Raw genomic sequence first — 26,864 nt, 5'->3', positions numbered from 1 at the left:
GCACTTTACCCGGTCACAAGTTGCACCGTGGCCGGAGGAACAAGAATGTTTAATATGAAAAGTTTTATATGAAAAGTTTTATGATATATATAATGTTTTATATGTTTATGATGTTTTTGAAAAAATTTGTATGTTTGTGGATGTTTTTATTCTTTTACAGCCCGAGGACGTGCTGTGATTTACCAGGGGGGAATGTAGCACCCTGAGGACTCGGCTGCTACAGGGGTATTACACCTCAAGCCAGAGGTGTGGTATTCCACTCCCGGGTAAGGATGGAGTGTGGAACTGAGCTCAGTAGGCTGCATGCACTACATACATCCCATTTCCGGGGGACAGAACGACGGTACTCCCACCAGTTTATGTGCAGGTACGACAGCGTCTGTCCCTGGCTGGAGTGGGAGGGGGGTGGAACATCCCAGTAGTGTAGGGGCAGATAGGGGGAGTAGTCTGGGTAAATGTAGGAGCTCATTGGGTGCTGGTCACCTGAGCTCACACATAGAGGGAGTATATAAGGTGGGCACCATCTTAGAACAGGGTCGGTCAGTCAGTCAGTCAGTCAGTCAGTCTGTGAGTCAGCAGTAACTCCAGGAGAGGAGAAGGAAGAGGGACCCAGAGGCGCAGGACGAGAGGGGACCCCAAGATCCCAGAATAAGGACAAAAGGGTGAAGGGTCGGCAAAAGGGTACCGGATCCCAAGCTGGCGGAGGCCAAAGCAAACCTTAGCCAGGAACCGGAGGTTGTGGGCAGGATCTGCCACGACCCTCACCAAATCCACTAGAAAGGCACACCAAGCATAGGGTCAGGGAGCCCAGAGGAGGCTTGACCAACAAGAGACCCGAGGGAGCCGGACATAAGTGGATCCCTGGTGGGAACGGCCAGAGGAAGGGAGAGTCAGAAGGGAGCTCAGGACCACGCTCCAGAATTGCCTGGGAGTTGACCGAGTCCCGCACCTGGTGGACGCAGCACGGCTTGGGTGGTCACTGCTGTACAGAGTGACCCGAGCCACACCAGTGAGTAAAAACCCTGAAACTGCATTTCATGCCTCTGAGTCTCCTTGCTGCACCTTCACAACCACCATCCTCCACGTCTGACCCCCTGAGGCTATACCCCTCCCGTTGGGGGTTATACTACCACAGCTGCACACACACCACCAGCCTCAGCGGACCATCCTGCAGCGGCGGCCTTTTGACCGCAAATCAACGGGTGGCGTAGTCGACACTAAGAACATCTGCAAGGACTGCCGCACACTGAGTTTGACACCCTGGGCACGGACCGGGTCACAGCCACTCGGAGACTACAACCCCCATCTGATCCGGCTCTGGGTATCCCTAACAACATGGCCCAGGGGGCGCGTCACATAGACACAGGATGGTGGTGTGGCTAACTGAAATGAGCAGTCAGACAGCCTCCTTCACAGACAACTCTACCGTGTGGAACCCAACCTGGAAGTGCAGAAGCCAAGAACTGGGACTGGATCTTCAGATCGGGGCAGTTTTGAAAAACGTTATTTCTACATTAGGTAACTTGCTATTTTCCCGCAAAAAGAAGGATTATTATTATTTATTATTATAACGCCATTTATTCCATGGCGCTTTACATGTGAAATGGGGTATACATAGCAAATACACTTACAATAATCTTTAACAAAACGAGTCAGTGACTGGTACAGGAGGAGCGAGGACCCTGCCCGCGAGGGCTCACAATCTACAAGGGATGGGTGAGGATACAGTAGGTGAGGGTAGAGCTGGTCATGCAGCGGTATGGTGGAGCGAGGACCCTGCCCGCGAGGGCTCACAGTCTACAGGGGATGGGTGAGGATACAGTAGGTGAGGGTAGAGCTGGTCGTGCAGCGGTATGGTGGAGCGGTGGTTACTGCAGGTTGTAGGCTTGTCGGAAGAGGTGGGTCTTCAGGTTCCTTTCGAAGGTTTCCACGGTAGGCAAGAGTCTGATGTGTTGGGGTAGAGAGTTCCAGAGTAGGGGGGAAGCACGGGAGAAATCTTGTATGCAGTTGTGGGAAGAGGAGATAAGAGAGGAGCAGAGAAGGAGATCTTGTGAGGATCGGAGGTTGCGTGCAGGTAAGTACTGGCAGACTAGGTCACAGATGTATGGAGGAGACAGGTTGTGGATGGCTTTGTATGCCAAGGTTAGGGTCTTGAACTTGACTCTTTGAGTAATGGGGAGCCAGTGAAGAGATTGACAGAGAGGAGAGGCCGAGGAATAGCGGGGGGACAGGTGGATTAGTCGGGCAGCAGAGTTTAGGATAGATTGCAGGGGTGCAAGAGTGTTGGAAGGGAGGCCACAGAGCAGGAGGTTGCAGTAGTCGAGGCGGGAGATGATGAGGGCATGCACTAGAGTGTTTGCAGATTCATGGTTAAGGAATGTGCGGATCCGGGAGATATTTCTGAGTTGGAGTCGGCAGGAAGTGGAGAGGGCTTGGATATGTAGTTTGAAGGAGAGATCAGAGTCCAGGGTTACCCCGAGGCAGCGAGCTTGTGTTACTGTGGAGAGTGGACAGCCATTAACTTTGATGGATAGGTCAGATGGGGGGGTTGAGTGAGGTGGGGGAAAGATAATGAATTCAGTTTTGTCCATGTTAAGCTTTAGAAATCTAGCAGAGGAAGAAGAATGAAATAGCAGACAGACATTGTGGGATTCTGGTTAGTAAGGAGGAGATATCGGGTCCAGAGAGGTAGATCTGTGTGTCATCAGCATAGAGGTGATACTGAAAGCCGTGGGACTCTATGAGCTGTTCCAGGCCTAAGGTGTAGATGGGGAAGAGCAGGGGTCCTAGGACTGAACCTTGGGGGAAACCGACAGATAGGGGGCGAGATGAGGAGGTGGTGTGTGAGTGGGAGACGTTGAATGTCCGGTCTGTTAGGTATGAAGAGATCCAGGATAGGGCCAAGTCTGTGATGGCGAGAGATGAGAGAGTCTGTAGTAAGAGGGAATGGTCCACTGTGTCGAAGGCAGATGACAGGTCTAGGAGGAGGAGGACAGAGTAGTTGTTATGATCTGCAACAAGTACTAAGGAAAGAAAGGAGAACGCTATCCCTACAGTAAGGCTGTGTGCCCACGATGCGTTTTTTAAGCGTTTCCGCAGCGGCAAAAACGCTGCAGAAATGCTTAAAAAAACGCATGGTAGAAGGCCTGCCATGTTCCCCAATGATAATCCGCAATGATAATCCGCAGCGGAAATTTCCGCAGCATGTCCATTAATTTTGCGGACATGCAGCGTAATTGCCGCCATTGACTTGCATTGAAACATGAGCACATTTGAACACACGGATAATATGCGTTTCTATGTGCAGATGGTACCTGGGTGTGGAGGAGAGGAGACTCTCCTCCAGACCCAGGTACCATAGAACCTGTAAAAAAAAAGAATAAAATAAAAAATATTATATTTACCTTTTGATGGCCCACGGTCTCCTTGTCTTCACTTGCCAGCAGCTCGCGGTAGACTGAAGGACCTGCGCTGACGTCATTTAGTCATATGACAGAAGGTCCTTCAGTGTAGTGTACCGCGAGCTGCCGGCAAGCCAGGACGGAGCGAAGCAAGACTCCGGGGGCCATCGGAAGGTAAGTATAGATTTATTTTTTATTTTTTAACATTCTTACAGTCACACTATATAAATCCATGGGGTTTGCATGGATTTATATAGTGTGACCAAGTTGTCAAGCACTTTCCAAGTGATGCTAAAATCGCTTGGAAAGCGCTTGTCAACCCGCATGCGGAAATGCATGTGAAGAACGCTTCACATCCGCTTGTCCCTGGCAGGAAAAAGCATGTACAATCCGCATGTACAATCCGCATGCGTTTTTTCTGCCAGGGAGATGCAGAAACGCTCAGGAAAAAAATCCTGAGCATTTCTGCATCGTTGGCACATAGCCTTTTAGACTAAGCTGAATCCCTACGATGTAGCCTAAGCTGAATCCCTACGATGTAGCCTAAGCTGAATCCCTACGATGTAGCGGGCTGCCTGTTCCTTTCGAACAGACCAGCCTTAGTCCTCGGCTAGTCTAAACGAAGACCTATAGCATAAAGGGGAGGGGTCCCTAAAAGAACTAAGGACTGGAACAAAAATGGGACATCTCCTAAACAGAGAAAGTTGTTGCAGAACACAAAAAGATAAACTGACAAAAAGGTACTAGAGGTCCCAGAAGGACCAAGCTAACTGACAGAGATAGGCACAGAAGCACCTGGCTAGAGAGACAGTCAAACAACACTGAAGTCCAGCACAGTGGCGGAGCTGGAATATATAGGAAGCTGGTCACGTGACCGCAAAACACAAGATTGAAAAAACAAACAGGAGGGTTCTAACAGTAGTGACGCTTGGATTTGGCGGTTATTAAGTCGTTGGTGACTTTAGTCAGGGCAGTTTCAGTGGAGTGGTGCGGTCAGAAGCCTGATGGTAAACAGTCGAAGAGGGAGCAGGAGCAGAGGTGGGAGGACAGTTCAAGGTGAACGTGTTGTTCCAGTAGTTTTGAGGCATAGGGGAGGAGTGATATGGGGTGATAGCTAGACAGCGAGGATGGGTCAAGGGAGGACTTTTTGAGGATGGGTGTGATTGAGGCATGTTTGAAACATGAAGGGAAGCCACCAGTTGTTAGACAGTGGAAAGGTTAGGTATTAGGTGGGACGGGATTGGGTCGAGTTCACAAGTGGTGAGGTGTGATTTGGAGAGTAAAGAGGAAACTTGATCTTCTGTAATGGTGAAGAAGTTGGTTTTGGAGGAGGAAGGTTGAGTAGATATGAGGAGGGGCTGTGGGGACTTGAGGCAAATGCTTAGTCTGATGGTGTCAATCTTCTGCTTGAAGAATAAGGCAAAGTCTTCAGGTGAGATGAGAGGAGAGGGAGGAGGCACTGGGGGACGGGGGAGAGAATTGAAAGTGTTGAATAACTGTTTAGGGTTGTGAGACAAGGAGGATATAAGAGACTAGATGGTGGCCCGATTCTAACGCATCGGGTATTCTAGAATATGTATGCGGCCGACCGGGCGTGACTAATCAGCGAAGCAGTGTTTAAATGGGTTGTGCACTACTTTAAATTAACCCCCCAATGTATCCCCCCCGGGGCCCCTAAAGAATTTTGTAATTACGTCCTGTTGTGACAACATCGCTGACCACGCAGCAAGTGTGAAGGGAGGACCGGGGAGCGAGGCCGCCGGTCGGGGTACTCCTGCTGCGAGCAGCCGGGAAATGACTGGCTAGCAACGGTCATCTCCTGGCTGCGTCACCGCTGATCTCCCAACGGTGACCTGCGTGTTTCAAATCCGGCGCCAATTCGCGGCTGGGCTGCGCCAGTCGTTGATTGGTCGCGGCCGGCTGGCCGCGACCAATCAGAGAAGCGGTGTTTTAAATTTTGTGCCAATATCGCTGATTGGTCTCAGCCGGGCGGGTGCGACTAATCAGCGAAGCGTGTTTCAAATCCGGCGCCAATTTGCGGCCGGACTGCGCTTGTTGTTGAATGGTGGCGGCCACCGGCCGCGACCAATCAGGACAGCGGTGTTTTAAATTTCGTGCCAATATCGCTGATTGGCCACGGCCGGCGGCCGTGACCAATCAGCGAACCGTGTTAGTGAGGACCGGGGAGCGGTGCTGCCTGTGCGGGTACTTCCGCTGCGAGCAGCCGGGAGATGGCCGGCTAGCGTCGGTCATCTCCCGGCTGCATCGCCGCTGACCTCCATGCGGCTACCGTCGGGAGATCAGCGGCTAGGGCCGCTGATCTCCCGATGGCAAGTGTGAAGGGAGGAGCGGGGAGCGGCGCCGCCTAGGCCGCCAGCCGGCGTACTTCTGCTGCGAGCAGCCGGGAGATGACCGGCTAGCACCGGTCATCTCCCGGCTGCATCGCCGCTGAACTCTGTGCGGCAGATGAGCCACTAACGGCCGCCATCTTGTTCTGAAATCCCGCGTCGCTGATTGGCCGCGGCCGGACCAACCAGCGACGCGGGATTTCCTGGACGGACAGACAGATGGGATAAGCCGATTATATAGTAGATAAGAAGTAAGTTTGTTTTGCTGCAGTGAGTGTGGTCTTGAAAATGGTGAGGGATTGTTTGAATTCGATGAAGTGCTCGTTGGAGCAGGACCTTTTCCATCTCCGCTCAGCAACCCTGGAGGCCAGTCGCAGTTCTTTAGTCCGGTTGGTGTGCCAGGGTTGCCTATTGATTGTGCGAGCTTTGGTGTGTGTGAGAAGGGCGACCGAATCGAGCGCTTCAGCTGTTGTGGTGTTATATAAAGCAGCAGCAACGTCTGCATCGTGTAAGGAACTAATGTCTGTAAGAGGGAGGAGGGATTCAGAGAGTGAGTGTAGGTCAAGATGTTTGAGATTTCTGCGAGGATGTGCAAGTTTGTGGAGTAGGGTTTGTGAACCTGGAGAGGAGACGGAAGAGAATGTAAGTAGGTTGTGGTCAGATAGAGGGAGAGGTGAGTTAGAGAGGTTAGATAGGGAACAGAGGTGGGTGAAGACGAGGTCCAGTGTGTGGCCATCTTTGTGAGTGGCTGTGGAAGACCACTGAGCAAGACCGAAGGAGGAAGTGAGGGATAGAAGCTTAGAGACAGATGAGTGGGAAGTATTAATGGGGATGTTGAAGTCGCCCATGATGATAGTGGGGATGTTAGTGGAAAGAAAGTGAAGTGGCCAGGTGGTGAAATGGTCAAGAAAGGTGGTACCTGAACCTGGGGAACGGTAAATGACAGCCAGTTGGAGGGGGAGTAGATGTGCACACAGTGCACCTCAAAAGAGGGGAGAGTAACAGAGGGCAGTAGTGGCATTTGGGTGAAGGCACAGGTATCAGACAGGAGAAAGCCTACTCCTCCACCATGTTTGCTGCTGGGGCGGAGGGTGTGGGAAAGGTGGAATCCACCGTATGACAGTACAGCTGGAGAAGCTGTGTCAGAGGGGATGAGCCAGGTTTCGGTGATGGCGAGGAAGGAAAGTTTGCTAGTAATGAAAAGATCATGAATGTAGGAAAGTTTGTTGCAGATGGAGCGAGCGTTCCATAGAGCTCCTGTTAGTGTGACTGGGGAAGTGGGGGTTGGGTGAATGTTAATGAGGTTAGAGAGGTTGCGAGAGTTTGTGACAGATCGGAGGTGGAAGTGACTGTGGGGATGTGGTGAGGAGGACCAGGATTTGGAGAAATATCGGCAACAGTGAGGAGGAGCAGAGAAAGTGTTAGCCGGTGGGAGCAGGAGAGAGTATGAGGTGTCTGTCTGTGCTTAGAGACACAGGATTGAATGCTGAGAAATAGTTCTGAGGAGGTGGTGAGGTGAATGGGGAGGATGGAGAGAGAGATGACCAATTCCTTACTAGGTGAAGGGATTAGAGGGGTTAGTAGAAAGTGAAGGACTATAGGGGAGAGAGTGAAAACTAACAAAAACATGGTTAAAGGAGAGTAAGCAGTCAAAGTGTGAGTTACCTGACTCCTGCTCTGACTAACTGCCTCTGAAGTAACTGCCCACACTTGGCGTCGAAGACACACTTTGCGGCAGAAGAAACGTGCATCAACCCCAGACGCGTGCACCCCTTATGCAGCTTCTAAATTTATGGGTCAGACTAAACCATCAGGTGAGGGGCATTGTGGAAGAGTTTGGAAAGAGCTTGACAACCTGCATGCGGAAATCCATGTGAAGAACGCTTCACTCCGCTTGTCCCTGGCAGGAAAAACGCATGTACAATCCGCATGCGTCTTTTCTGCCAGGGAGATGCAGAAACGCTCAGGAAAAAAATCCAGAGCATTTCTGCATCATGGGCACATAGCCTTACACTGTTTTGCTATTCCAGAAATCAAATAAAGAAAAAAATAATGTTGCCACACAAAATGAAGCACCCAATAGCCGTTTCCAAATTTCTAAAATGCTACTGGCTTTCCATGTAGCAGACAAAACATTTGCACAAAAAAAAAAAAAAAAAAACACATGCAGGTTAAGTGGTAATTGGTCTATTATAATAATTGCATTTGAATTCTGTCCCAATATCAGAGTCAGTCTCCAACTGATCGATTCACTTTCATCTTTAAATCCCTAGAAAAGCCGCATGCTACATTTCTCCGATAAGTCTTGATGCTCGATTACCTGACCCCAATGGAGTGGGCGGATAATTAAAGTTTTTTTGAGTTACACTTTTATTTTCATCAACTAAACATGCTGAATACTGTAAACTGAAACGTCAGCAACTTATAACGATCATTTAGGGTTTATGAAAATTACGTATTAAAAAGGAAACTTTGATGATCTCTGGCCACACGGAGCCCAACAACAGCCATAGACGTATATTGTTGTCAATCTGAACAAATTGACGATTATTATTGATAATTATTATATCCATAGTAAAATGCAATCAGTTCTGACTGGAGGAAATTGATTCCTCTGGAAAGATCTAATCGTTCATAACTTAATTATAATTTACTGAAATGGGGGAGGGGGGATGGACATCTTTACCTCTATGGCCGGTTTAGGAGCAGTGTGCAGAATATGTAACCATGTGCAGTCTGATCAGGGACTTTTTAGCTATTGCTCCATTCATTTCATGCAGTGTTGCCTTAGAAGCATAAAAGGCATAAAAAAAATGTAAGAAAAAGCGAGAAATGGGACACATTATAGGGGTCAGACAGGCCCAGGTGAAGGGCTGCAGCCCTCAGCTCTCCGCCTTGCATTCAGAAGCATGGATTCATTCTGGAGGAAGAAGTCACTTACGCACAGAGAGCTGAGCAGCATTTCCATCCTACCTTTGCTGTAACCACATCAGCCGCCTCCATGCTGTGTACTCGGCCTATCAGTAAAACAACCGTTTGAGAGAGACGGGGATCAGGAGGGCAAATCATGAGCTGAACCTGAGAATGGCCCTATGTAAAGGCAGCCAACAGTGTAGTGTCAGCGCAAGAGGAGGATAGTACCGAGAAGCAAGGCTGAGATGTGCACAGTGAAGATAACTTATGATAGTTCATGGGTTCCTAAAGGTTTTAGCTTTGTGTGGAAGAAGTAGGTATATTTAGTTCCAAAAACAGAATTGGGTTCCTATTTTTATGCTAAATATAAAACTTGCAAATCTTGGGATTTTTTTTTTTTTTTTTTTTTTAGCATTATGTCCCCTGCCATAACACAAGCAGACATCTGATTATTTGCTGAGGACATTGCCTTCACCGATTTGGCAGATATAAACTTTATATTTCACCACTAGAGGGAATCTTTCCGGCAGAGAGAACAGAGGTGGAGATGAGCAGAGAAATGATGCTGGAGAAACCTGCAAGCTCGGCCATATACAGAGCATTGGAGTGGGTATAATATGGAGATCCGGATCTACTTACAGTGTCAGCCTTAGAGGCGTCTGTTCCTTTCCTATCTTTGGTGAACCCAAGTCCAAATATTAGAGGATGACTCCCATATTGATGTATTATTTATATTGGTTTTTTTTTTTTAATTCTGATACTACATGAATTTCCTGCAACCTTCCCATTAGTACAGTGGTACCTGGTGTCTGCTGCTCGAGAGGCAGAATACAGGCTGTCATAAATGAAACGCGGCATTGTACTAATAGAGTAGAAGGGTGATGGGGGAGAGCACCTGAAAGTTTTAAAGACAAACTTCACTTTCAAATAAACTTTTCACATGATACATAATCAGAAGTTTTTGCTTGGTAGGGGTCTGGGTGGTCTGACTCTTCTGATCTCTAAGGGCTCATGCAGACTACTGTAGTTTCGGTCCGAGTGCGATCCATCAAAACATAGGATAGCACTCGGACCAATGTTATTCTATGGGGCCGTGCACATGTCCGTGGGGCAGCATGCACGATTTGCCTCCAATAATAGGATGTAACCCGCCCACGTGTCTATGGGTTCGTGGAAAACATTGCTCAGATGACATCAAAGTGCAGTCCGAGTCAGAATGAATGGAGAAGACGGAGCAACTTTTTTTGTGTTTTTCAATTTTCCAATATCAGAAAAAAAAACGGATTGCAATGTGATCAGAGTGTGATTAGCATGATCGGATAGTTTTTTCACTTTTATCGGATGAAAAACATACGGTTGGTTGTCTGCACCTGCCCTAAAAATGAAGACTGTTTCAGACTTTCTCTCTCACGTTTGGGGGTGACCTCTGATTGGCTGCAGCGGTCAAGTGGTATAAAAATATCCTGCGACCCTTGGGAGACCCGATGCCAACATCTCTGTAACTGGGCCGCTGCGGGAGGGGCATAGCTGATATTTTTATTTTTGCTGGGAATATAATATTTAAGAAGGGGTTGTCTGAGTAGTGGAGAACCCCCTTAATGAAACATAATGGCAAAAATTATTTTTAGTCAAAAATACGTACATTTAAGTAAAAATAAATGACTTTTTTTCTCATTGTTTATTTTCAGGAGATTTTTTTATTTTTTATTCTGTTTTCTGTACATGATTATTATGGCATCCATTTCACCTGAGCAACTTTTTTAGCGGCCACAGGGTCATTGGAAACAATAGTCTAGAAATGATAACTTTTATGGGAGCGTTGTGGGCCCTGTGACCTATTATCTTCTATGGGAGAGTGTATAGGAGGGCGAAGCTGTGACCATCCCCTGTAGTAAATGTTGTCTACATGTAGGTGATATCAAGATCATCCTGCATGTGCTGATAATAATGAGATGACTGTGGAGAAGTGACCTATACAAAACAGCAAGTATCAGCCTATTTTCAGGCTCCGAGTGAAAACTACAAGATTTCAGGGTATTTTTTTTTTATATAGATACTGACATTGAGAACAAAAATTCTTCAAAAAAATATGTATAATGTGACAACTGATTTGAACAATAGATAATGTTCTGATGAGACATTCTCTTTAAAATAAATCTCCACCTTGTACTGCGGAAATTATATGCCCAAATAACTTTTGCAGATTTCTTAGAATATCTTTGTAGTGGTCCTAGCTCTGTTTCTCTAATACAAAGATGCAAATCCCATCTACAGACAGGCTTAAAACAGAAAATCCTACCTACCTGCATCCACAAATAGGGGGAGTTTACTTCATGCTGGTTACACATTGAACCTGAAAATATAACATTATACAGTCAATTTCTAAACTCCCCTTAGTGGCTGCAGGATGTTATATGTTAAAGGGATTGTCCAGAACATGTATATTGCAGACCTATTCTTAGGGCAAGTCATCAATATTAGATTAGTAGGGGTCCGACACCCGGCACCACCCACCGGACAGCTGTGTGCAGCTCCCACTGCAGACGGATAAACAGCACAGCGCCGCTCACTGTGGCCATACAAATATACTGCAGTTCAGCTCCTATTTACTTCTACATGAGCCGAGCTGCATAATGGCCACAAAATACTGCACAGATAATGCATTCTCGGGTCTATATACAGTGCATCTGGCCGGGGCCAAGCAAACAGCTAGATGGGTGACCATACAAGTCGTGGACAACCCCTTTAACACTACGTCTGGCAGGAGATTTGGTGCTCTATAAATATTACCAGTAGTTAGCCCTGCTGGGCAAGTTTCTTATCTGGTAACAGCTATATTAAGCTTCATCCTCCAGTAAAGTTTTTGCAAAAAAGAATCTGACCTGGCAATGATGGGTAATATATTGGCGTATACAGATGAGCTTCACTAAACCGGACAATCCATTGATTGAAACAGTGAATGAGACGTTATTCAATAAACTTATCAAAAATATTTTGGGAATGGTCCATATGAATGCCACGGTAAGTAGTGAAGCACGACATGCCCAAGCGTATATCTGCCATGCGTAAAAGGAAATTTTGCTAAGTGATGCTGACGGGACAGTGAAATACAGGTTGGCTGAGGATGGTGTAATCTGGGTTATATGAGGCTGGAGTCTGACCCACTCCTGATAAGCGCGATGGTTTTGCAAATTTGTGTTCGGAGTGTTGGGAGGGGGTAGGAGGCAGAATCTGGGTGCAGCATAATACTGGGTGTTGGTTGAGGGTATTTTGGTGCAGAGGTATGAGAAGAGCAGAGGTCACGGCAATGAGATTACTGTGTTGGACAGGACAGTGCAGAGAGAAGAGGAGAGGAAGGGGGCGATGCATTCTCAAGCAAAAAGCAGAGACTGAAAAAAATGCAAATCCCATCCAGCACACTCACCTTATGCTTCACTCTAAACCCCAGGAACTTATTACTAGAGCCTGTCAGGGATTTGTTCCCATTCTGAACAGTGTGTGATGCTCAATTCATCTGCAGAAAGCTGCTGAACCTCGCTGAAAGCTGCACGGCTATTGGATGATCTCCGTGACTTCATCCAGCCACATTCATCATTGTATACTCAATGTCCCCAGCACTGGGAATGCAGATCTGCCTTTGGCCTAGTTACACTGAAATCAATAGATGCCAGGAGACGACCTAAAACAAAAAACGGATGATGGGCGCTTGGTACCATGAACAAAAATGCTGGGTGTCATCCGTGCACATGAGTGCTCAGCGCCTGTATCCTGGGCTCACATCACAGGCTTTCGGGAACTGCATGCTCAGCAATTAGGGGGATTCGTGAGCAACGTTCCTGATCTCCACAAAGCACTGTCTCACTCGCCTCCTATGCAGATAACAGCACTGCAGCTGATAGTGCGATCTGCAGTGACTTCTCATAGCTCCAGGGACACTTTTATACAGGTTAGTGACAATAGTGCAGGCTCACATTGAACATCTGCTGCTCGAGGAAAACATTTATCATCGCGGCGTCTTCTATGTCATCAATCACCCATCATTTCACATGAATGAAGCGGATTACGCTGCAGACTAACACACTGCTCTCTACATGCCCCTATTACCAGTGCTGGGCTGCAGTGCTTAGGGCCCACCAGTAGAGCTGAATCTAGGGGCCCACAATACAACTACATGTCACAAATAGTCCCCATTATAGAGGAGCATCGACTGTAAAATACAATTGGCTCCAGCACATCTACTGTGCCCACAACATAACTATTATGTACAATTATGGTGGTTTGCATTAAGTGCATCTCTGCCACTGTGTAATATAGTATGTTAACAGGACTGGGAGGGGTTAAACTTTAAAGTATTTAAAGGGAGCGAGTAAGCAGGATTTCACCCCCAAACTATATATGCATGTGGATCTTTCAAAGACAAGTCCAGCAATAACTTTACATGACTGGTCCATTGCTCCGTTACTGAGAAATCAGTGTTTCAATGATATGCAAATGAGGCTGAAGGGCTATGCAAGATCTGAAGCCTCAGTCACTCCAGCTCTATTCCCTGTACAATGCGGCCTCTTTCTGCTTATAGAGTAATAATACCTCCCATTCTAGCCACAATATAGTAATAATGTCCCCCATTTTGTCCCCCGATTTAGTAATAATGTCCCCCATTTTGTCCCCCAATTTAGTAATAATGTCCCCCATTTTGTCCCCCGATTTAGTAATAATGTCCCCCATTTTGTCCCCCGATTTAGTAATAATGTCCACCATTTTGTCCCCCGATTTAGTAATAATGTCCACCATTTTGTCCCCGATTTAGTAATAATGTCCCCCATTTTGTCCCCCGATTTAGTAATAATGTCCCCCATTTTGTCCCCCGATTTAGTAATAATGTCCACCATTTTGTCCCCCGATTTAGTAATATCCACCATTTTGTCCCCCGATTTAGTAATAATATCCCTCATTCTGGCTTTCTTGACATAACAAATAAAAAATAGAAAGAAAACAAATCTTCTCACCTGTCCCTTCTCCTAAAGACGCAGCTCATTTCTTCCCCTCCTGGTGCAGGCGGCATAAAGTAGTGACATCATTGTGCTGCCTGTGACAGGATGTTGAGGCCAGCGGCGGGCTCCTAATAGGTCTGTATATGTAGAGAAGAGCGGACAGCAAGTGGATGTCTGCTCCGCACTACTTTGCAACTGGATGTGTGCGCTCATCCTGATGAAAATAGCCCTGGCCTCACCTGGCCCTCCTCCGCCTGGGCCCAGTTGCACAATCTGTGACTGCGAACATTACACCGCTGCTCAGGGCCCCGCTTGGGAATTCAGCAGTCCGGCCCGTTGCCCAGTCCGAAGAGGTTTATTACTTTGGGGCAAGAAGCAGCCCTCCTACTATATGAACATGATTCACCCAATAAACGTGTACAAGACCACCGTTAATTTCCCTCAATTAAAACAGAAGGCTGCACAGGAGTATTTAATCATATGACAACATAAAGGCCTTGAACTGACACCCACAGATATTGGAGCTGAACTCTTAAGCCAGGCCAATGAGCAGAATCATGACTAGTGTCCACTACAGAGCGGAGGAAAAGAAACATTCATTACTTCCTCCGGTGGCTTCGCTCAGATGACCAGGCGTCATACAACAGATACAATCTGATCAATTTAAAGTGGTTGTATATGATCAGAAAAGGGTTTGGAGACAGAACCACTCCTGTCCATGGGCGGCTGTCCCTGGTATTGCATCAGAGGTCCATTCAAAAATGGAAAATATGATCAGGCCCCCGGTGCAACTGGCTGCAGTCTCTACGGTACGTATTCCTCTTTTGACAGGCAATATCTACGGATGCTTTCTAGGGGCGGATTTAGTTTACACAGGTATGATCAGTGGACTGCAAGTTATCTATACTTAGTACATTTGTAGATAGTATGGAAGACTATACTAAAGGAAGCATGGTGCCCATGGCATTAAAGGCTTTAGCATAGTGTTGGCTACAAGCTGAGGCTGAGAAAGGGATCAGCTGTTCGGAAACTGGTTATCCAGGAAGATGTGATCATCAAAGTCGGAAACTTAGTCATTACAGAGTGACATCTCCGAGCACTCGCCTTATAGCTTCTGGAGAACTACTGAATAATTTATCAAGAGACACATTGTAGTGGTAGTGGGGAAAATCCTACCTTCATGTACAAGTTCCCAAAATAAATATATAAATATATATATTTATTTATTTTTATTTTTTTTCTTTTGTATGTTTGAGATCACAAAACAAATTTAAATTATTAAACAAAGATAACACAAAATGAAGTTTTTAAATTAATATTTGTGGATAACGGCTCTCTCTGTGGTTTGCTAGAGTCTCAAAGCATTAGAATTGGCTTTATAACCTTTTCCAGACTGATAGATCTCAATTACATTGTTTCTCATTTGTTCCTGAATTTCTTTGGATCACAGCATGATTTCTAGCTTTTGATGATCTTTTGGTGTACTTCACTTTGTCTGGCAGGTCCTATTTAACTGATTTCTTGATTGAGAACAGGTGTGGCAGTAATCAGGCCTGTGTGTGGCTAAGGAAATTGAACTCAGCTTCCCAAAGATGTGATAAATCATATATAATTTGTTTTAAGGGGGGAGGGGTGGCAATCATTTTTTCACACAGGGCCCCGTAGGTTTGGATTTCTTTTTCCCTTAATAATAAAGACCTTCATTTAAAAACTGTGTTTTGTGTTTACTCGTGTTATCTTTGTCTAATATTTAAATTTGCTTTGTGATCTGAAACATATAAGTGTGACAAACATGCAAAAGAAATCAGGAAGGGGGCAAACACTTTTTCACACCACTGTGTGTATATATATTCTGGAACTTGTACATGAAGAGAAATATTTATATATATATATATATATATATTATATATATTTATTATTCACACACACACCAACAAGATACCGTTCGTAACATGAGAGTGGTAGACATCCGGAAGGTGTCGGTGAAGATTGTAGAGTTCCGATAATAACATAAATGGAATCACAGCGAACTCCAATATTACTATTAAGCTTCAAAAATCCATATAACAAATTTGCCAATAAAAAAGATCAATCTCTGTGAGTAGAAATTGATGTCACGATCACGAGAAGCTGAAGAAAGCTAGTATAGAAGTGTCTGTGGAATTTTTGAGGTCAGACCCTGATGTTGGAGTGAGGCCCGGACTCATAATCTTCGTTATAGTTCATCCCACGGATGGATGGGGTTGAGGTCCAGGCTCTGTGCGGTTGGTAATGTACTTCCACACCAAATTCTCTCAACCATGCCTTTATGGATCTTGCTTTGTGCAATGGGGCAAAGTCATGGGGAATACAAAAGAGCTTTCCCCAAAGTGTTCCCACAAAGTTGGAGGCAGAAAACCATCCAAAATGTCTTGCGCCAACCCCTGATAATCCCATAGCATTATCCCTCCTCCACCAAACTGTACAGCGGGCACAATGCAGTCTGACGGGTAACATTCTCCTGGCATTCACCAAACCCAGACTCGTCCACTTTTCAAAAAATACCACTCATAGGTGATGGAATATTTAGGAATTAAGAAGTGCTTTGTTAAATTGATGATGTCCTATTACAGGACTACGCTCAGCGAGCTCTTTACCCCAAGCCATTTTCTCACATAGTTTAGTAAATGTAGACGGGCATGCCGCGAGGCTGAAATTTTGTACACCTGTGCCATTGGGTTTAAATGAAAAAAAATAATGATTAAGACCAAATACTTTTGTTCATATAGTGTATAGACATAATCCTCTTTTTTAATGCCTAGAGTACACAGTGCTCTCTATGGAGCTCGTCCACTGCATACAACAGCTTTATTTAGGAGTCAACATAAATAAATATCTAGCCGGTAATACCACAGAGATGACACTCTTTTTTATCGTTCCAGCAACCCACTGAAACATCCACTTTGATATACCTCATTACAACTCATCCCTGCCAGGACCGTGTCAGGTTTCAGACAGGAAGTAGAGGACGTCATCTTCCATTCATCACGGAATATTAATGTAACAGAGATGAAGATTTTATATTCTCATGATCTTCTCCACATGCAACAACATTATAAGCATTAAAAAAGGATCCGACGACACCTTTATAATTCTACAAATATTTAGAGCAGGAGACGTCATTGCCATGGACTGTTCATTACTTGCTGCAGTATTTTGTGGCTTTTTATTTATTGTATTTTTTTTTTTTTTTTTTTTAACTCTACTGAATATTAGAGTCCAAAGTAATCTAAAATTAAAGGGGATGCCCACTACTAAATTGCATGCACAATTGTTAGGTAATTTTGTATTCTTGATGATTTTTTTTTTTTTCTTTTATTGAACATTTCCAGTACGGTCGTCAGTCCAAAAGGTTAATAACCCTGAATATTTAAGAAAGTAAAAATGCTGTTTTATGTTTCTTAGAATATATATCTCTGTGTGTGCAATTAATGTGCAACTAAATGAAAAACATACATTTTCCATCTCAATTGTTTAGGTTTATCTGTTACAGCAAGAAGAGGAATCAAACAGCACAAAAAAAAATAAAAATAAAATACATTTCTGAAATGTAAAAAAAAAAATATTTTCAGTGATTATGTGTTAAGTCCTCTACAAACACCCATGTAAGAACAGATTTTGCTGCATATTTTAAATAAATATTCACTGTCATCTCAACAAATTTTACAAAACAAATAGTACAAGTAAATATATATATATCTCATCTATACATATATACAGTGGGGAAAATAAGTATTTAGTCAGCCATCAATTGTGCAAGTTCTCCCACTTAAAAAGATGAGGTCGGCCTGTAATTGACATCATAGGTCGACCTCGACTATGAGAGACAAAATGAGAAAACAAATCCTGAAAATCACATTGTCTGATTTGGAAATAATTTTTTTTCAAATTTTGGTGGAAAATAAGTATTTGGTCAATGACAAAAGTTCATCTCAATACTTAGTTATATATCCTTTGTTGGCAATGACCGAGGTCAAATGTTTTCTGCAAGTCTTCACAAGGTTGGCACACACTGTGGCTGGTATGTCGGCCCATTCCTCCATGCAGATCTCCTCTAGAGCAGTGATGTTTTGGGGCTGTCACTGGGCAACACGGACTTTCAACTCCCTCCAAAGGTTTTCTATAGGGTTTATATCTGGAGACTGGCTAGGCCACTCCAAGACCTTGAAATGCTTCTTATGAAGCCACTCCTTTGTTGCCCTAGCGGTGTGTTTGGGATGATTGTCATGCTGAAAGACCCAGCCACGTTTCATCTTCAATGCCCTTGTTGATGCAAGGAGGTTTGCACTCAAAATGTCACGATACATGGCCCCATTCATTGTTTCATGTACATGGATCAGTCGTCCTGGTCCCTTGGCAGAGAAACAGCCCCAAAGCATGATGTTGCCACCCCCATGCTTCACAGTAGGTATGGTGTTCTTTGGAAGCAACTCAGCATTCTTTCTCCTCCAAACATGACGAGTTGTGTTTCTACCCAACAGTTCTACTTTGGTTTCATCTGACCACATGACATTCTCCCAATACTCTTCTGGATCATCCAAATGCTCTCTAGCAAACTTCAAAAGGGCCCGGACACGTAATGGCTTAAGCAGGGGGACACGTCTGGCACTGCAGGATCTGAGTCCCTGGCGGCGTAGTGTGTTACTGATGGTAGCCTGTGTAACGTTGGTCCCAGCTCTCTGCAGGTCATTCACTAGGTCCCCCCGTGTGGTTCTGGGATGTTTGCTCACTGTTCTTGAGATCATTTTGACCCCACGGAGTGAGATCTTGTGTGGAGCCCCAGATCGAGGGAGATTATCAGTGGTCTTGTATGTCTTCCATTTTCTAATTATTGCTCCCACAGTTGATTTCTTCACACCAAGCTGCTTGCCTGTTGCAGATTCAGTCTTCCCAGCCTGGTGCAGGGCTACAATTTTGTTTCTGGTGTCCTTCGACAGCTCTTTGGTCTTCACCATAGTGGAGTTTGGAGTGTGACTGTTTGAGGTTGCGGACAGGTGTCTTTTATACTGATAACAAGTTCAAACAGGTAATGAGTGGAGGGCAGAGGAGCCTCGTAAAGAAGAAGTTACAGGTCTGTGAGAGCCAGAAATCTTGCTTGTTTGTAGGTGACCAAATACTTATTTTCCACCAAAATTTGAAAAAAATTTCTTTCCAAATCAGACAATGTGATTTTCAGGATTTGTCTCATTTTGTCTCTCATAATTGAGGTCTACCTATGATGTCAATTACAGGCCTCTCTCATCTTTTTAAGTGGGAGAACTTGCACAATTGGTGGCTGACTAAATACTTTTTTTTCCCCCACTGTATCTGTAGAGAGAGAAAGGGAGAGCGTACTTCTGTCTGTATAATGTCCACTGTGCTGCTGCTTTGGAGTGATTTCTCTCGCCCCCACAGGTGAATTCATAGTTACACTGCTCAGTACTGCTGTATAATGCCTTTGATGATGCTGCTGCCTCAGAATATATGCTACAATGAAAAAAACAATAAGATTCCTAAGGTAGAAAGTTAATATGAATATACAACTAGATGGTGGCCCGATTCTAATGCATCGGGTATTCTAGAATAGGTATGCGGCCGACGGGGCGCAATTAGCAGAGCGGTGTTTAAATTTTGCGCCAAAATCGCTGATTGGTCGCGTTCGGCAACCGCGACCAATCAGCAAAGCGGTGTTTAAATTTGGCAGCAATATTGGTGATTGGCCGCGACCAATCAGCGAACCGTGTTAGTGAGGACTGGAGAGCGTGTTTAAATTTGGCACCAAAATCGCTGATTAGTCACGACCAATCAGCAGAGTGGTGTTTAAATTTGGCGCCAATACTGCTGATTGGTCGAGGCCGCCGGCCGCGACCAATCAGCGATTTTGGCGCAAAATTTAAACAACGCTCTGCTGATTGGTCGCGCCCGTCAGCCGCGACTAATCAGCGACTTTGGGGCCAAATTTAAACCCCGCTCTGCATCGCTCTGCTGATTGGTCGCGGTCGCCGGCCGCGACCAATCAGCGAACCGTGTTAGTGAGGAATGGAGAGCGTGTTTAAATTTGGCACAAAAATCGCTTAGTCGTGGCCGGTGACCAATCAGCAGAGCGTTGTTTAAATTTGGCGCCAATCTCCCTGATTGTTCGCGGCTGACGGCCGCGACCAATCAGCAGAGTGAGGTTTAAATTTGGCACCAATACTGCTGATTGATCTCGGCCAGCGACCGCGATCAATCAGCAGAGCGTTGTTTAAATTTGGCGCCAATCTCGCTGATTGGTCGCGGCTGGCGTCCGCGACCAATTAGCACAGCAGTGTTTAAATGTCGTGGCAAGATCGGTGATTGGTCGCGGCCGCTATTTAAATGTGGCACCCAAATCGGTGATTGGTCGCTGGCAGCGGCTGCGATCAATCAGCAGAGCGGTGTTTAACTTTAGCGCCAAGATCACTGATTGGTCTCGTGCGGAGAGCGCGACCAATCAGCGAATCGTATTGGTGAGGAGCGGGGAGCGGAATCGTATGAATCGACATTTGTGTGAAAAATCGCTGATTGGTCGCTGGCGCTGCCCGCGACCAATCACCGATTTGGGCGCCAAATTTAAATATCGGCCGCGACCAATCACCGATCTTGGCTCCACATTTAAACACCGCTGTGCTGATTGGTCGCGGCCTATATTTGAATTTGGCGCCCAAATCGGTGATTAGTCGCGGGCAGCGCCAGCGACCAATCAGCGATTTTTAACACGAATGTCCGGACCTTTGTAACACCATGCTGATACTGTGGGGACATCAGCGGCTAGGGTGTGAAGGGAGGACCGGGGAGCGGCGCTGCGAGTCCAGATACTTCTGCTGCGAGCAGTCGCTCATCTCCCGGCTTCTCGCAGCGGAAGTATCCGCACAGGCAGCGGCGCTCCCCGGTCCTCACTAATAAGATTCCGCTCCCCGCTCACCAATACGATTTGCTGATTGGTCGCGCTCTCCGCACGTGACCAATCAGTGATCTTGGCGCTAAAGTTAAACACCGCTGTGCTGATTGGTCGCCGACGCTGTGCGCGACCAATCACCGATTTGGGCGGCACATTTAAATAGCGTCCGCGACCAATCAGTACAGCGGTGTTTAAATGTGGAGCCAAGATCGGTGATTGGTCGCGGCCGATATTTAAATTTGGCGCCGAAATCGGTGATTGGTCGCGGCGCTGACATCCAATTGTTCGCGGACGCTATTTAAAATTGCCGCACAAATCGGTGATTGGTCGCTGTCTTGGCCCGCGACCAATGACTGATCTTGGCGCCCAAGTTAAACACTATTGTGCCAAGTTAAACACTATTTGGGCGCCAAATTTAAATATCGGCCGCGACCAATCACCGATTTGGGCGCCAAATTTAAATATCGGCCGCGACCAATCACCGATCTTGGCTCCACATTTAAACACCGCTGTGGTGATTGGCCGATATTTAAATTTGGCGCCCAAATCGGTGATTGGTCGCGGGCAGCGTCGGCGACCAATCAGCACAATAGTGTTTAAGTTTTGCGCTAAGATCAGTGATTGGTCGGGTCCGAAGACCGCGACCAATCATCGAATCGTCTTGGTGAGGACCGGGGAGCGCCGCTGCCTGTGCGGATACTTCCGCTGCGAGAACCCGGGACATAGCGGGCGCTCGCAGCAGAAGTATCCCGACCTGCAGCGCCGCTCTCCGGTCCTCCCTTCCGCATGGAGGTCAGCGACGCCGGCGGTCCATCCGCTGCTACCGGCCGGGAGATGAGCGCCTCGCGCCGCTCATCTCCCGGCTGCATCTCCGTCCCGCAGATGGGTCCGGCGGTCGGGTTCCTTCTGCTGTTGCCGGCCGGGAGATGAGCGCCTCGCGCCGGTCATCTCCCGGCTGCATCGCCGCTCAGCTCTGTCCCGCAGATGAGCCGCTAACGGCTGCCATCTTTTTTTAGAAATCCCCCGGCGCTGATTGGCCGCTGCCGGACCATTGAGCGACGCGGGATTTCCTGGACAGACAGACAGACAGACGGGATAAGACGATTATATATATAAATAAGCAAATATGTACAATTGATTACAATAAACAAACAGCAATCAAAGAAAGCGGTAAAAGGAAGAGCGACTAGAAGTTCTGCTTTCCAACACTCGCTGCCAACATTACTTATTACAGGTACCGTCTTTGGTTATTATCTCTGATCTTTGCTCCCCCGTCACCATACTCATTACGCCCTTTATATTCCTTTTGTATACTTTTCTATTTCTTTATAATAAGAGTCTTCAGAGGAGAAAACTGGTGTAAAATGCAGGATACAAGTCAAACAATGGCCAGAAATAGTGTTTTTCCTCACGTACACACTACAGCTTATTATGCAAAGTCACCTAAAACGACACGTACACATGAAAGAGAACCTATTCCCAGTCTGGGGCCATCCTTTTTATTTTAGAAATGAGTACATCCTCAAACTGGTAATTTATCATCTACAATGGCATGTAAAAGTTTGGGGATCCCTGGTCAAAATAACTGTTATTATGAACTGTTAAGCAAGTTGAAGGTTAAATTATCTCTAAAAGGGCTGAAGTTAGAGAGGACACATTTCCTTTGTATTTTAGGCAAAAAAAAAGTCATTTTTTGCATTTTAAAAATTACAAAAAGGAAAATGGGCTGATGCAAAAGTTTGGCCACCCTGCATGGTTAGTACCTAGTAGCGCCCCCTTTTGCAAGTATGATAACTTGTAAATGCTTTTTGCAGCCAGACAAGAGTCTTTCATCCATTCTTCCTTGGAAAATTCTTCCAGTTCTGTGAGACTCATAGGGGTTGTCTTGCATGCACTGCTATTTTGAGATCTAGCCACAGATTTTCAATGATGTTCAGATCAGAGGACTGTGAGGGTCATTGTAAAACCTTCAGTTTGCGCCTTTTGAGGTCATCTATTGTGGATGATTTTGACGTGTATTTAGGATCATTTGTAGGAGCCATCCTCTTTTCAACTTCAGCTTTTTTACAGATGGTGTTATGTTTGCATCAAGAATTTGTTGAAATTTCATTGAATCCATTCTCCCCTCAACCTTGTGTTGCAGACAATGTTCCCGGTGCCATTGGCCGCAACACAACTCCTAAGCATGATTGATCCACCCCCATGCTTAATGGTTGGTGAGATGTTCTTTTCCAGAAATTCTGTGGCATTTTTTTCTCCACACATACCTTTGATCATTGTGGCCAAAGAATTCCATTTTAACTTCATCGGTCCACAGGACTTGTTTCCAAAACGCATCAGGCTTGTTTAGATGTTCTTTTGCATATTTCTGAAGCTGAATTTTATGGTGATGATGCAGGAGAGGTTTACTTCTGATGATTCTTCTATGAAGGCCATATTTGTGCAGGTGTTTCTAAACAGTAGAACAATGTACCACAACTCCAGAGTGTGCTAAATCTTTCTGAAGGTCTTTTGCAGTCAAGTGGGGGTTCTGATTTGCCTCTCCAGAAATCCTAAGAGCAACTCTAACTGAAATTTTGCTTGGTCTTCCAGATTTTATCTTGACCTCCACTGTTCCTGTTAACGGCCATTACTTAAAACGCACCTGTCAGCAAGATTGTGCTCAGTAAACTACATACACTGTCAGGTGGGCGACGTTACACTGATTAAAATGATACCTTGGTTGATGAAATCCGTCCTGTGGTTCTTGTGAAATCTTTAGTTTCAGTTTGGAGATAATGATATGCTCGTGCTTTGGGGCGGCCTGTGCGCGGGCGCTCTATCTGGTGCTCTGCTTACATATTCATCTGTATGTTCTTATGACAGCTCACTGTGCATTCACTGACCTGCCTCTTATTTTACAAAATGCATCAAATAGTGCGGGGCTAGGTAAAATAGGAGGCAGGTCAGTGAAGGCACAGTGAGCTGTCATAGGAGCATACAGATGAATATGTAAGTGTAGCACCCCGAGGACTCGGCTGCTACAGGGGTATTGCACCTCGAACCAGAGGTGCGGTATTCCACTCCCGGGTAAGGAAGGAGTGTGGAACGGGGCTCAGTTAGCTGCATACACTACACTCACCCCATTTCCGGGGGACAGATCAACGGTACTCCCACCAGATAGATGTGCAGGTACGACAGCGTCTGTCCCTGGCTGGAGTGGGGAGGGGGGAGGAATATCCCAGTGGTGTAGGAGCAGACAGGGGAGGGACTCTGGGCATAGGTAGGAGCCCATTGGGTGCTGGTCACCTGGGCTCGGGTGTCAGAAGGGAGTATAAAAGGTGGGCACCATGATAGAACGAGGGAGAGGTGCAGAGGAGTGCAGTCTGAGAGAGTTCAGCCAGAGAGGGCTGACAGGGAGCTGTGGCTCAGTCAGGGCCCAGCTCCAGAGCCAGGCCTGAAGTGGAGGCCTGAAGCAGAGAGAGAGAGAGAGAAGTAAGAGGAAGAAGGAACATAAACACCAGGAAAGGCCCAGAGACGCAAGAAAAGAGGGAACCCTAAGATCCCACGGAATAACGGGTGAAGGGTTGGCAGAACAGGGTACCAGATCCCAAACTGGTGGAGGCCAATTATCCTTAGCCAGGAACCGGAGGTCGTGGTCAAGTCTTGGCGCGACCCCTCACCATATCCACCAGGAAGGCATACCGTATAGGGTCAGGGAAACCGGGAAAGGCTTCGCCACCAGAAGGCCCGAGGGAGCCGGACAAAGGTGGGTCCCTGGTGGGGACGGCCAGTAGGAAGGAAGAGAGGGGAGCTCTGGACCACGCTCTGGAATTGCCTGGGAGTTGGCCGAGTCCCTGACCTGGTGGACGCAGCATGACTCGGGCGGTCTTGACTGCGCACAAGGGACCTGATAAAGAACTGTGAGCAAAGCATTGAAAACTGCAGCTGTACGTCTCACTGATTCCTTGTCGCATTAGCACTATTAGGACGGGGACTACTATAACATCACTACCATCATCCCCTCTTCGCCTGCTGCCCTGGGGCCAGACCCCTCCCGTTGGGGGTTATACTATCCACGCTGCACACCCGTACCACCGGCCTCAGCGGTCTGCCCTGCAGCGGCGGCTTCATAGCCGCAATCAACGGGTGGCGTAGTCGAACAATATAACATCTTATTCTAAGTTCTCCCACTTGGTTTGACACCCTGGGCACGGACCGGGTCACCGCCACGAGGACTACTACCCCTATCAGATCCGGCTCCGGGTATTCCCCGCATGCGCAACGCTGCACAACATGGCCCAGGGGGTGCGTCATAAGCAGAGCACCAATAGAGCGCCCCCCACAGGCCACCCAGGGCACAAGCATATCACTATCCCCAAAATAAAAGTAAAGATTACACAAGAACCACAGGACGGATTTCGTCAACCAAGGTATCATTTAATCAGTGTAATGTCGCCCACTTGACAGTGTATGTGGTTTACTGAGCACAATCTCGCTGACCGATGCGCTTTAATTACATTTTGAACTGTGAAAAGGGCAACCTGAAAGCGGTTTGCTATCTTCTTAGAGCCTTCTTCTGCTTTGTGGGCCTCCACCATTTTTATTTTTAGAGTGCTAGACAGCTGCTTAGAGGAACCCATGGCTGCTGTTTTTGGCACAAGGTTAAAGGAGGCTGGGTTTTTATAAAGCTGGGAAATTTGCATCACCTGGCCTTTCCTAATGATGATGGTGACCAAGCCATAACCCTAACAGGCTAATTAAGGTCTGAAACCTTGGTAAAAGTTATCTGAGCACACAAATCTCCAAGAGTGGCCAAACTTTTGCATCGGCCCATTTTCCTTTTTGTAATTTTTAAAATGTAAAAAATGACAATAGATTTTTTTTTTGCCTAAAATACAAAGGAAATGTGTCATCTTTAACTTTAGCCCTTTTAGAGATTATTTAATCTTCAATTTGCTCAACTGGTCACAATAACAGTAATTTTTACAAGGAGTGCCCAACGTTTTACATGCCACTATATTAGCAAAAAGGGTCCCTAATGCCCTTTTAACGGACCCAACTTTCTTGCAGAACTAAAGTATGGGGTAATGCTGGGTTAGTGCAAAGAGTAAGATCTCACACTTTTACAGCGAAATGCCCACAGAGGGTTGTGGGATCCTACTCTTCATGCCGGGATCCTACAATCCTATATGGCCCATCTTGCTGTGTAAGTGCGAGATCGTACTCTTTGCACTAGCCATGTGCTGTCGAATACTTTATAAAGTTGGTAACGAATGGTAACATAGTTTTTAAGGTTGAAGTTAGACTAAGTCCATCTAGTTCAACACATAGCCTAACATGTTGGTGAGATTATTACACTGGTTACCGTTTGGCAACTGCTTAGTAAGCAAGGAGATCTTGAGCTTTAATAGTGAAAACAGCTGCATAGGGTTATGGTATCCCGTTGTCCATGCCAATATCACACGACCCAGAAATTCGGAAAGTTGTTTTCTTTTGGAGGAGGAGGGAGGGGGATTACAGAAATTTATGATGTGGCAGCACACAGAGTGTCCAATCCATGTACTGTTGTACAGGCCTAAGGTGAAGGAATCAAGATTTAGAAGAAAAAAAAACAGATTTTAGGTGATCAGTAGATGCGATTCTCTCCACAGACTAATTCCATACTGTCTGTGTATGGGAACTGGTACGACAAAGATATTTCTCGAGTATAAAGAAGACTTTTACAAGAAGAAAGTAAGCAACTGAAAAGAAAATGATTCCCGCTAATAAGTATACTCCGCACACAGAAGAGAACTGTGGCTAATATTGTCTCTTCTCCTTAAATGTCACCTCTGACTCACAGCGGTGCTTAGAAATGATCCTTAAATAAGGACAAAAGAGAACCAGCAAAGAAAACAGAGCGGTACAGCGACAGCAGAATCACAGTGCTCGTTGTGGGATGTATTGTGCAGAGGATCGCCCGCCATTGCCAAGACTGGAGGGAAAACTTTCTCTTCTTTCTGTGTCTCATTAGTCATAGAGCTCCCCGAGGGTCCGATGTGAGAGGAGTAATGTGTCCCCAATACAATAGGGTCTGCTAGTTGTAAATAATACAAGTGGTCTCATGGATGGGGAGGAGAGGCACGAGATTAAATATACAATCAGACAAGGACTTTTCTGTCCCTTATTATTACTGCACTGACATGGCCTGTCCCCGCTTAACATGCAGTTTAACATAATCATATGAGCAGACAGTGCAGCAAATCTCCCTCCTGTCCTGAGAGTCTGTTGCAATGCATCAGCGCAGGTAAAA

The 26,864-nt window shown here is 46.1% G+C and overlaps 1 protein-coding gene across 3 annotated transcripts in view; it reads right to left on the bottom strand.

The window, feature by feature from the left end:
* The window catches only part of GRAMD1B (GRAM domain containing 1B), a 226,953-nt gene that overhangs the window by 156,506 nt on the left and 43,583 nt on the right, over positions 1-26,864 (bottom strand). Inside the window, exons 1-2 of one of the 3 annotated variants that reach the window (XM_073657310.1) lie at positions 12,087-12,170; positions 10,966-11,015 (exon numbers count right to left, since the gene is read on the bottom strand). The exons of the other annotated variants lie outside the window; for them this stretch is intronic. The gene's annotated coding sequence lies outside the window, so the exon portion shown is untranslated. Of the gene's footprint in view, positions 1-10,965; positions 11,016-12,086; positions 12,171-26,864 lie in introns of those variants that run through there. 3 annotated transcript variants of the gene reach the window in all.

This window comes from Phyllobates terribilis, unplaced genomic scaffold (genome assembly GCF_046119375.1).
Source record: "Phyllobates terribilis strain yellow unplaced genomic scaffold, ASM4611937v1 Scaffold_12__6_contigs__length_324123572, whole genome shotgun sequence".
NCBI classification, from domain to species: Eukaryota; Metazoa; Chordata; class Amphibia; order Anura; family Dendrobatidae; genus Phyllobates; species Phyllobates terribilis.
This window is presented reverse-complemented; position numbering and strand designations above follow the sequence as displayed.